At 40.3% G+C, this 8059-nt stretch overlaps 1 pseudogene; it reads left to right on the forward strand.

The window, feature by feature from the left end:
• Nucleotides 1-6092: 6092 nt before the first annotated feature.
• On the forward strand, nucleotides 6093-7246 carry LOC106829397 (GTPase KRas pseudogene; annotated as a pseudogene).
• The last annotated feature ends 813 nt before the right edge of the window (nucleotides 7247-8059 follow it).

Genomic DNA, 8059 nt, shown 5'->3' on the forward strand with positions numbered 1-8059 from the left:
CTTGAAAGTGATCGTTCAGGTGCTCTATGCACATATCCTCATGCCTCAAGTGCTAGTTCTTCTGTCTTCTCCAATTTCCTCAAAAACAAGCCCTGAACCGTTACAGATAGAGCAGAAATGCACTTGCTTCCACTTGTGAGTTTGGAAAATGATGAAAAAAATAAGTAACTACTTTCCTTTATTAAGTGCAAATCATTCTTGAGACTTTATGTATGGTCTTTAAAATATTTCCAATATATCTTTAAGGGAGGATTATTATCTGTTTTCCAGATGAAGTAAATGACCTTTATCTGTAAATGGCTGAGCAGAAACTTCTGAATCTAAAGTCAAAATACTTTCTACTAAATGATACTGTTTTTCAAATCTGACTAAGGACCAAACTTCAACTGATGGACTAGATTCAATCACAATGAATTGAGCTTGAGAACAGGCAAGTCCTATGGATGTCTTCCTATGATGCAGTCACATAGGCCTAATAAAAGGATAATGATGACTTCAAAATCCCACTGCCAACAGTGAGATATCTAGGAAGTGTAAGAGAAGCCACTGATAATGTGAATGCTGAATATTATGCATTTCATAAAAGTAAAAACTTTCACCAACTCCAATTCTTATTCAATACTGATTATGGAATCCAGGACCAAAAAGATGTTGTTATCTTCAAAGTCCCTGTAAGGCACTTGAGTTTGTTGTGTCCTACCGCACCAGGAGATATTGATTAAGAATAAAAATTTCAATTTAAGCTGAATGTACCTATGTGCCTGGGTTTAAACCGATAAGGATGCTTGAACTATTTGACCCTATTAAGCATTAAACTTATGGTTACAAGTTTCAAAGTAAATTAAAATTTCTTTAATTTTTTCAATATATTAAGGCTGCAATATTTTAGGATTATTTATGCATACTTTTCCCCCAACAGATGAAAAAATCTCAAGTGCATAGAGATGGTGTTTACACGATCTTTCCTAAGAGTCCTTTATGAGATAATTATAACTTCAGTGTTAGCATTACAATAAACGAACTGCTCACTGAAGCCTTGTCCAGCAAATGCTATCTCACTTAATCTATGGAAAATGCAAAGCAAAGAACACCTACTTTTTCCTATCACTTCTCATTTCTCTTATATTTTTAATCTGAGATATTGATAGTTTATTCTAATTAATGACTTTGCCACATATGGCCCTTGCTGATTTGGCACAAAGCAAAGTTATACATTCATCCTTCACTCTGCTCTAATATTAAATAACGTTGAAACCCATCTCTCTAATAGTTATACACAGGAAAAGAAGGCTTCTGCTTAGTATGCAGTTTCATGAGGCTCCATTAGTTATTTTAATCACAACTAGTGAGGTGTGTTATATTTTTCTCTCTAAAGGGACATGCCATTTAGTCTTCATAAATATCAAAAACAGGAAAAGTCACTCAGACATTCATTTATCAGCACACATGTGTTGACTGTCTACTCTGTGCCAAGCACTGCTTTACTTACCAGGGATAAGACAGTGGGGAGGCAAAGTCCTTGCCCTGAGGGAGCTTATGTTCTAAAGGAGAGATGAATAACAAACAAACGAGTCAACAAATGTATCATGCCAGTGGGTCACAGGTGCCAGAAAGGGAAATAAAGCAGCATCAGGGATGGGGAGTGACAAGGCAGTAGGAGCTTTTGCATCAGATGACCAGTTTTATTTGGAAGAGGTGGCGCAAGATGAGAAACCTGATTTAAGTGAGGTAATGATATAAGTAAATATCTGGATGAAGCATTTTCCAGGCTCAGGGATTGACGAGTTCAAAAGTCCTAAGGCAAGAGTGAATTTGGTATCTTCAAGCGCAGCCGGAGCCGAATAAGTAAAGTGGAGAATGGTGGGTGACTTTATCAAAGAAGTGAGCTGTGGTTAATCGTGTTGGGCCTTGTCAGTCATGGAAAGGACTTCGGATTTTCTTTGTAGTATGACAGGAAGCCACTGAAAAGCAGGAGAGAGACGAGATGTAGAAAGAATACTTCTTCAGAGAAAAGATACTGCAGAGGCGAAGTAGGGAGCCATTTAGAAGGCTATCCAGGCAAAAGATGATGGCTTGGCCTACGGGGTAAGTAGCGGAGGGGAGGAGAAGTGGCAGATTTAGTCTACATTTGGATGGTAGAGCCAACTGGACTTTTCTTCTCAGACTGGATTGAGATGTGAGAGAAAGAAAGAAGGATAAATTGAAGTATTTAATCTGAACAACTGGATTAAGAGTCTGCCACTTACAAGATGGGAAATGCTGGTGGAGGAGCATTTTGGGGGTTAATGAAGTTCAGGTTTGGGCATGCCGTATTTGAGATGCCTATTAGTTATCCAAGTGGAAATGTGAAGTAGGCAGCTGTCTATAGGAATCTGTAGCTGAGAGGAGAGGTTTGGCTGGAGATACTTTTTTTATTTAGTTATTTAATTAATTAATTGCAGTAACATTGGTTTATAACATTATATAAATTTCAGAGGTACATGGCAATGTATTTTGAATTCTGTGTAGATTGCGTCCTGTTCACCACTCAAAGACTAATTACAATCCCTTACCACACACATGTGCCTACTCACCTCTTTTGTCCTCCTCCGTCCTCCCTTTGCCTCTGGAAACCACCAATCCAATTTCTGTTGCTATGTGTTTGTTTGTCGTTGTTATCTTCTACCTAGGAGTAAGATCATACGATATTTGATTTTCTCCCTCTGACTTATTTCACTCAGCGTAATACCCTCAAGATTCATCCTCGTTGTCACAAATGGCCGAATTTCATCATTTCTTATGGCTGAAAAGCACAGATTTTAATTATTAGCTCGTTGCTGATATTTAAAGCTATGAGTTTGGATGAAATCTCATAAGATATAAGGCCTGAGGACTCAAAAATTTTGAGATCTGCAGGAGGAGGAGCCAACAGTGGACACTGAGAAGAAATGACCTGTGAGAGAGGAGAGACATCAAGAGAGTGTGCTGTCCCTACAAGCTAAGTGACAAGAATGATTGAAAAAAGAGAGTGATCAACTATGGCAAAAATAAGTGAGAAGTCGGCAGGATGAGCACTGGGGACCCAAGGTGGAGGTCTTTTTTAACCGTGTAAAGAATTATTTTAGTGCACAGAGGGTGTTGAGGAAGTGCAGTCTGTGAGGATACGGAACCATTCTGGGGTGTTTTTCTGGAAAGAGGACAAGAAATGGGGCCATTGTTGGAAGAGAATATTGGCTCAAGAAAAGGATCTTCTGTCCTTTCTTCCTTCCTTGCCTCCTTCCTTCCTTCCTTTTTTCCTTTCCTTCTTTCTTTCAGCACTTGCCTAATTTTAAAGTATGTCTGTTTGATGATAGAATTATGCAGTTGGGAGGAAATTTTGATGATGTAAGTGCAGATGGATATAATCGCAACAGCAGAGTCCTGCAGTAGGTGAGAGAGTGAAGCCCAGCGCACAGTTGGGGATGAAGGAAGGCTAGCCTTAACGTGGAGCAGGAACAGTGACTTCCTTAGAATGGACGAAAGGTAGCTTGGTTGGTTGTGGGGGGAAGGGTCATGTGGATAACTTTTACGATGACTTTTATCTCCTCCTGAAGCACACTGGCTGATTGTAACAGATGGTGAGAAGTTGAAGGAGTGATGGATGTTTGAAGAGCGGGAGGAAGTGTATTAGTTTCCTGTGGCTGCCATAACCAAGTACCACAAAGTGGGTGGCTTAAATCAACAGAGATGGATTCTCTTCCAGTTCTGGAGTCTAGAAGTCCAAAATCAAGGTGTCAGTGGGGCTGTGCTCCCTCTGTAACTTGTAGAGGCATCCTTCCCTGCCTTTTCCTTGCTGACAATCCTTGGCATTCCTTGGTTTATAGATTCTTCACTCCGAGCCTCTGTCGTAACACGGCATCTTCCTTCTGTGTGTCTCTCCCCTTAATGTAAAGGCACCATTCATGTCATGTAGATTAGGGGACCACCCTGCTCCTGTATGATCTCACCTTATATCTGCAATGACCCTATTTCCGAATAAGGTCACGTTCTGAGACACTAGGGGTCAGGACTTCAACATATCTTTTATAGGGGGACACAATCCAACCCATAACAGGAAAATATGAAGTGGTTGGCTTGAAGAGAGAGTGAGTCATGAGGTAAGATTGTCTGGCAGCTCCGAGGATCCATTTGAAGTTTGCGTTCACAAAGTTTAATAGATCTCTATCAGCTTGGTCACCTCAGACCATCATACGACGGACACAGGTGTGTTTCTTTTTTTCCTTTTGTGTTGGTTTTGATTTTTGTTGATTTAGTTTTTGTTTTAAACTAATTGTAATAACTTTACTTTCCTGCCAGAGGACAAAAATATTACTCCTCCAAGTAGAAGCATGGCCTAGCCAAACAGCATATGCTGTTTTCTACTGAAACGGCTTTTTGCTAATAGTCTAACAGAATAAAACACGGAGAAGCTGTTTATTTTAAACTTTTATATTCTTACAAACATGAAGAGAAATTTTTATTGTGTAATGCAAATATACATTTTCTGCTATTAAATCAGCTACAGAGTAAATCATCTTCAAACCAGATAGATGGTTTCTTTTTTAAAACGATTCCAGTTTATAAACAAAGAAATTGCCATAGAAACCCCACTAAAATAGCTTTCCTTTAGGGTGAGATATTTAAAGGCCACCCCTGTAAAAACATCCTTCTCTGAGCTGTTTTTGAGGACAAAGGGAGAAAAGAGTTCAGTGCCTTGTTCTTGAGAACCGTCCTGCTCATTCGTAACTTAGGAGAGCTGAGAATGACCAGAGAGGGGGGACAGAGAAGAGAACTAAACCCAATGGCAAACTTTATCTTTACAGATGAGGAGAGGTTGAGAACATCTTGCCTGTGGTTATCAAGTTACCCAGCCATGGAGGCAGGATTTGAACCCAATTCTATATGATCCTAACTTCTGTGTCTTTCCAGATTCACCACACTGCCAGTGCTTACCTGGGCCACACTGTCCCTCTCTCTGGGCATTTATGCATCATACTAGTCTATGTACATGTCTGTCACCTCTACCAGCTGGAAGCCAAATGAGGGCCAGGCCTTTACGGTGCTTATTTTTGATGTGCTCATGATACCGTGTGTCAGGGTGAGGCTGAGCTTAAGAGGTGACACAATATGGTCACTTCCCTTCCCCTTTCCCAATTGGTTTGCCTGAGGGACGTGTGCTCAATGCTTCATGATGATCTCTTAACCTTGCCACAACTCCCAAGACCTCTCTTTCCATAAAAAGAATTTAGCCCCTGTCAACAAGTGAAATTCAGATATATACAAACATGGGGGGTTTGATGGTTAGTTTCATGTGTCAACTTGACTGGGCTGCGGGATGCCCAGATATCAGGTTAAACATTATTTCCTAGGTTTGTCTGTGAGGGTGTTTCTGGAAGAGATTAGCATTTGAATCAATGGACTGAGTAAAGCAGATGGCTCTCCTTACTGTGGATGAGCATCATCCAATCTGTAGAAGGCCTGGATAGAATAAAAAGGAGGAGGAAGGAAGAATTCTCTTTCTCTGTCTGACTGCTAGAATATCAGTCTTCTCCTGCCCTCGGACTGGAATTTACACCATTGGCACTCCTGGTTCTCAGGCCTTTGGACTTGAACTGGGTTTCCAGCTTCCACATAGCAGATCATGGGATTTCATAGCCTCCATAATTGTGTGAGCCAATTTCTCAAAATGAATCTCTTAAGACATATATACGTCCATATCTACTATTGGTGTTGTTTCTCCTTTCTAGAACCCTAAGTAATACAGGCAGGTAGTAGTAAAAAAATAAGAGAAGGGGCCGGCCCTGTGGTGTAGTAGGTATGTTCAGCATGCTCCACGTCAGTGGTCTGGGTTCATGGGTTTGGATCCTGGGCATAGACCCACACCACTTGTCAGCCATGCTGTGGTGGCAACCCACATATAAAATGGAGGGAGATTCTAGGCAGCAGCTGCGGCGGCGGAGGCAGAGCGGCGGAGGCAGAGTGGCGGAGGCAGAGGCAGTGGTGGCGGTGGCGGCGGCAGCGGCTGCTCGGCCAGGACTCCCGGCCCCTGCCATTTCGGACTGGGAGCGAGCATGGCGCAGGCACTGAGGGCGGTGGGGGCCAGAGGCTCGGCGGCTCCCAGGTGCGGGAGCAAGGCCTGCTGAAAATGACTGAATATAAACTTGTGGTAGTTGGAGCTGGTGGCGTAGGCAAGAGTGCCTTGACGATACAGCTAATTCAGAACCACTTTGTGGATGCATATGATCCTATGATAGAGGATTCCTACAGGAAACAAGTAGTAATTGACGGAGAAACCTGCCACTTGGATATTCTCGACACTGCAGGTCAAGAGGAGTACAGTGCAATGAGGGACCAGTACATGAGGACTGGGGAGGGCTTTCTTTGTGTATTTGCCATAAATAATACTAAATCATTTGAAGATATTCACCATTATAGAGAACAAATAAAAAGAGTTAAAGACTCTGAAGATGTACCTATGGTCCTAGTAGGAAATAAATGTGATTTGCCTTCTAGAACAGTAGACACAAAACAGGCTCAGGACTTAGCAAGAAGTTATGGAATTCCTTTTATTAAAACATCAGCAAAGACAAGACAGAGAGTGGAGGATGCTTTTTATACATTGGTGAGAGAGATCCGACAATACAGATTGAAAAAAATCAGCAAAGAAGAAAAGACTCCTGGCTGTGTGAAAATTAAAAAATGCATTGTAATGTAATCTGGGTGTTGATGATGCCTTCTATACATTAGTTCGAGAAATTCGAAAACATAAAGAAAAAATGAGCAAAGATGGTAAAAAGAAGAAAAAGAAGTCAAAGACAAAGTGTATAATTATGTAAATACAATTCGTACTTTTTTCTTAAGGCATACTTAAGTAAAAGTGGTAATTTTTGTACATTACACTAAATTATTAGCATTTGTTTTAGCATTACCTAATTTTCTTTCTGCTCCATCCAAACTGTTAGCTTTTATCTTGAATGCTTATTTTAAAATGACAGTGGAAACTTTTTTTCCTCTAAGTGCCAGTATTCCCTGAGTTTTGGTTTTTGAACTAGCAATGCCTGTGAAAAAGAAACTGAATACCTGAGATTTCCGTCTTGGGGTTTTTGGTGCATGCAGTTGATTGCTTCCTTTTTTTCTTACCAATTGTGAACTTTGGTGTGAAACAAATTAATGAAGCTTTCAAATCATCCCTATTCTGTGTTTTATCTAGTCGCATGCATGGATTAATTACTAATTATAACTTCAGTTGAGATTTCCTGATTGATTTTCCTGAAACATTGAGGGAACATGAATTTATGGGCTTCCTGCAGATCATCTTGTAGGCATCGTGTCCTATAGTTTCAGTCACCCTTAATGAATGTAAAGTCACACTTTTCACAAAGGTTTTTCTTCCTCTTTCCACTGCTACTTGTCATGCTCCCAAAAATACTATATTTTTTCTATAAAAAGGGAAAAAATGGCAAAAAATACAAAGCGATGGAAAATATTAAAAGGCCATTTACTTTCCATATTAGATAAATTCCTATAGTACTCTGAATAGCTTTTCCTGTTAAGGCAGACCCAGTATGTAATGAGGATTATAGCAACCATTTTGGGGGCTATATTTACATGCTACTGAATTTTTGTAATAATTGAAAAAATTTGAACATGTGTAAAAAATTCTCATAGGAATTAATTACAGTCTCCCTGTGTCAGATTGCTCTTTCTTAGCATAACTTTAAATCTTTTCTTGAACTTCCGTCTTTGAAAACAGTTTTAATTCTAGTAGTGATGTTAAAGATTATTTGGGCCAGTTAGCTTAGCAGGTGTTGAAGAGACCAAGGTTGCAAGGCCAGGCCGTGTGTGAACCTTTGAGCTTCGCTGAGAGTTTCACAGTATGGACTGCACCCCTGTGGGCTTCCACTGTTGTCATGCATTCGATAGTCAGAATTGGGGACTAGGAGAGAGTGTAGATGGCTCAGCAACATACATTCTCACTATGTGCTGGTCCTGCTGACAGATCAGGAACATCACTTTTGTTTAAAAAAAACACAACAGAACTTTAAAAAAAAATTATTTTAAA

This window comes from Equus asinus, chromosome 12, assembly GCF_041296235.1.
Source record: "Equus asinus isolate D_3611 breed Donkey chromosome 12, EquAss-T2T_v2, whole genome shotgun sequence".
In the NCBI taxonomy this organism is placed as follows: Eukaryota; Metazoa; Chordata; class Mammalia; order Perissodactyla; family Equidae; genus Equus; species Equus asinus.